Source organism: Varanus komodoensis, unplaced genomic scaffold (assembly GCF_004798865.1).
Source record: "Varanus komodoensis strain SLA01 unplaced genomic scaffold, ASM479886v1 scaffold12, whole genome shotgun sequence".
NCBI classification, from domain to species: Eukaryota; Metazoa; Chordata; class Lepidosauria; order Squamata; family Varanidae; genus Varanus; species Varanus komodoensis.
The window spans coordinates 21239498-21244105 of record NW_025335349.1 but is presented as its reverse complement, the minus strand read 5'-3'; positions in this window follow the sequence as shown (position 1 = coordinate 21244105).

Below are 4608 nucleotides of genomic sequence, written 5' to 3'. Positions count from 1 at the left end.
TTTGAACCAATTCACCCAGGGCAGATGTTAAGTTAACTGGCCTGTAATTTCCTGGGCCCACCACCAGATTCTTTTTTTAAATTGGTGTTACACTGGCCATTCTCCAGAGGCTGATGTTGCATATTTTTGTTAGAAGATCAACAATTTCATTTTTTACTTCTTTATTCTGGGGTGGATAGTGTCTGGGCTCAGTGATTTCCTAATGTTCAATTTGTCAATAAGGTAGAGAACTTCATCTTTTGTACTTGACTCAGTCCTTCAAAGTCTCTTCCTGAAACATCATTTCTGTTCTATACCACCTGGAGTTAAGGCATATGAAAACAATTCATTTATCATCTCTGCAATCTGCTCATCCTCCTTTGGTGCTCCTTGAACTCCGTTGTCATCCAATGTCACCATTTCCTTGGCTGTTTTCCTGCTTCTGATATATTTAAAGAATTCTGATGTATTTACAGAATATTTATTCTTGGTCCATTATGCTTGCACTGTTCAGTGGGCCATGATTTGGTGGTCAGTTGGTGGCATAGCTCTCAGGCAGGTGTTTCCATGTTTTCTGCCATCCCAAGGAGCAACCCTCTTTAATCTCATTCAGGGGAAGCACATCTATTTATTTTGGGGTTTCTGACCCTCTGCAGTACTTTACATTAACAACATTCCTGAACAGCTTTTTAAGCTGGGCCCTCCAGAACTGAAATGGAGTCTTGAGCCAAGCAGTCAGGGTAATGCCAATAAAACTCACACACTGTGTGTCAGAGAGGCAGCATGTCTGAAGAACTTCTAGAAAAGCCCCCACAGTTGCCCATGGATGTGATGTGCTGACAACAGCCCTGAAATAAGCAAAGGGACTGTAACTTTAAGAAGGTGCTTTGAGGAGATGTGAGATATTGGGCTGGATATCCTTTTAAAGCCATCTAAACAAAACTCGGAAAAAGTAAGGCAAAAGCAAAACAAGATTGCATCTTTTCCAGGCTCTTCTGAATTCTTCAAAGCCTTAATTTGATCATAACCTTCCGTTATTCTGAACTGTGTGTTGAGAACTGTTTTACATTGGACTGGGTGGCAGAGTGGAAGGACGGAGCTTAAATATTTGATATATTTATTGCAGTCGGAGTTTGCTGCCCTCTCAGAAGTGCCTTTAGGACAATTGAACACAGCACTTATTACTATCCCTAGGTAAGGAAATAATAGAGGTGTTAGGAAGGAACTGGCTGAGGCATTTATCTCATACCAGTGCACTGGATTATTATGCATGGGAGCCAAGCAGGTGGTGGGAGGGATAAAAGAGAGAGGAAACAAAAGCAAAAGCAGAGACCAGGATAGAGCAGTTACACCTAGAGAGTTTCAAGGAAGATCAACATCCATAACCTCTCTCAAATAAGTGGAAGAACTTCCCCCATCCTGGTCAAGGTGTGATTTGTATTGTATTGTACTGTACTGTACTGTATTGTATTTTTTCCATTTATATGCTGCCCCACTAGTCATAGGTTCTCTGGGTGGCTTGAAGCACATTGAAACATGTTATGTACAGTTCTGTGATTCTGACACACACACACACAGACCAGGTTTCTTTTATCAAGTAAGTAAGTCGTGCAGGGTACCTCAAATTCAGCAGCACGCGTACCAAGGGAAGAAGGAAGATGACTAGCCAGTCCTTCCCAGCTGCTTGCCCATATTCCAAATTGTATCCCAAGATGTCTCCTTCCCTCACATGAGTTGGAAAGGTGGCTAGAGATTGGTGGCCAATTTTTGAGTGGGCATCTGGGTGGAATCGATGAAATAACCCAGTGGTTATCCTCTCAGCTTGCTGACACCCAAGGTTGCTTTATCAGATCAAGTCTTTTGAAGGGGAAGAATGACAGCAGTGTGTATAACCTGTAGTTCTGCCCTAATACAGCAGCATGGAGAAGATCAAGAGATGTTTTGATGCCTTGAAGAAAATGCAGATCCCTCTTCCCTCTACACCCACAAACACTGAGATTAAAAGTATGAAATGAACCTCTGGGTTAGAGTAGAACAGGCTTGCTCAGCCTAGCACTCACCAGATTTTTTGGACTGCAGTACTTCATTTCTCAGTCTGCCATAGGGTGTTGAAGTCCAAAATATCTGGACAGCACCATGGATGAGAAAAATACACAGAGCAGTCCTATTCAGACAATGCTTACCAAATAATGGAAGGGGCTGATAGGAACATACGAAGCTAGCCTTGTCCCACTGATGATGCACTCTGCAGTGGTGTTTGCTAGCTGATATATGATCGGCTCATGGTCTAGCCAATCAGCCAATCTAGCCACTCTCCCACGAAGAAAACCCTATATGTGTATAAGTGGTTCTCTTCACACCGAGCTGATCCTGGGGGACACTGCTGGCCCTCACCCTTGGGGTCCCAACTCTCAGAAAGCGCTACCAGTGAATTGCATTGCATTCAGACAGGCATGCTACAATCAGAACTGCCCTGGGTTGCAGATGTGCCATCATGGATTGTTTAACCAGTGGCAAGTCACAGCACCTCTAAGTGCCACTTTACATATCCAACCCTGCTGTTGCATCTTGTGAACTCAGAAGGCATTGGTTATCTGAGCAATGAACAACCTCTGTGTAGCCTAGAGTCTGTCACAGGGTTAAGTAAGTTTAACACTTGCAAGAGCTACATTTGCTGGGTTTGTATGATAACCATCTAATGGGGACTGGATCTGCAAAACAGCTGCTGCATGTGCTATAGCTTCACCATGGGTTAAATAATCCACAGGGGCTATTGGGAACTTTTGCACAGATTATTATTTGCTGCTTTCCACCAAGACCAGGCATCAGCCTCAACTTCATGTTTGCCACTGCAGATCGAACTGATATCTTGACTGTAATCATGCCTCAATTTCCACCTGCCTCCCCATCCTTAAATTCAGGATTCACCTAATTCAGACCTCATCAGCATTTGCAAGTTGTTACTCTGCTATACACCATCTGGCGACTTGCACTGCCCCCACCATCTGATGTCCTGCTGCCCAATGATTTAGCCTGGCTAAGTCATCCTGTAGTCTCTTTGTGCTCCTCCTTTTATCTTGACTAACCTAAATAATTTTGTTTCCATCAGCAAATTTTTGCCACCCTGTGCTTTTCACCCCTGGCAGGTTAATAACGGTATCATCATTGCTGGGAGCAACATTATTGGACTGCTTTCCCTCCTGGAATGCAAATACGATGGATATCTCAAGAGGTTAACACTGTAAGCAAAATTTTAAGCCACCAGTACAGACGCAAGCCTGATCCCCTGGCGCCAGGCTATTAGACTCCCTTTATTGCCTTTAAAATTGGCAGCATTTATGATAATAAAAATGCTCTGATGCTAAGATCCGTGTTCCATCTGAAGATTTTAAAAAACTATTTTAGTGCTTTAGTTATTCCCACATAAGGATGAAATCTTCAAACCAGTTAAGCCAAAGAGCCAAGTGTCATGTTGTACTTCTCACATATCTAAAAGTATATAAATGTTATCGTTTCAGCCTGTTTAGATCATTGGGCTTCTGTAGGAGAATCTGTAGAAATCAAATCAAATTATACACTAGAATAGGGGTGCAAAACTACAGCAGCCAACTTAATTCCAGTGCTCCCCAGAGGGGCCTATTGCACCCCATTTCCTCTGGCCACTAACAGAAAAAACTACTGTCTGGTTGTTTCCAGGCTTGTGTGCTTCCCCCCTTCTGAAAGGTGGCAATGCCTCAACAAAGGCTTAGTTATAGGCAGTAAGAGCTTTAAGCTAACATTAGCTGACGGGACTGTGGCCCCCATGAGCAACTCTGAAATGGAAATTGTCAGTTGCTTAAATATTGCAGGTTGGAAGAGTGACTCATGACAACACTGTGGAATAATTGACATTAAATACAGCAGACTGGGCCCTGGGTGGTTTACAGCTTCCATGCTGAATGGAAGTATTTTGGTGGAGAAATAGATTAACCATAACAACAACATTGATACTTTTATGTCTATACTGCCCAGCAGCTGAAGCTGCCTGGGTGATTTACAGCAATTCATAATCTACTTTATCTAATCAGAGCTCCCAGGAGGTGAATTTTTGTCAAACCAAACTTCCTGTTGGAGGTTGTTCTGTCATGACAATTCAAACCCTTCTGGCTGCTGGGTTAAAATGACCTGTGTGGGAGAAAAGAACCTCACTGAGGTCCGAAAGTCTCTTGGTTCTGAGAACATTGTCATCCATACTTTGGAACATCCAGTGGAACCCTTGAACAAGCAGGCAGCTGCATCAATCAACCTGAAAAATGAAGGAATGAGCAACATTACTGGTACAGAGAGGAAACCTTTTGACTGCGCTTGTTCATTATATCCATTGTGAATCAATGGAGACAATTTTGGATGATTTGTGGCAGGAGACAGACCCCCTTCAAAAGAATGAACGCTCAAATGGCATTGCCAGATGGAGACTATTCAATAATTGGTCATGGTAACCATTAGTTTAATTCTAAGAAAATGAAATTGGAATATTAGGAGACTCTAGAATTGCAGGGGGGCATAAACTGGATAGCAAAATATCACAGCACTTCTAAGCTTTTAAGACAGGAGCAGAGAACCTCCTTGTAACCGGGGGGGGGGGGGGGG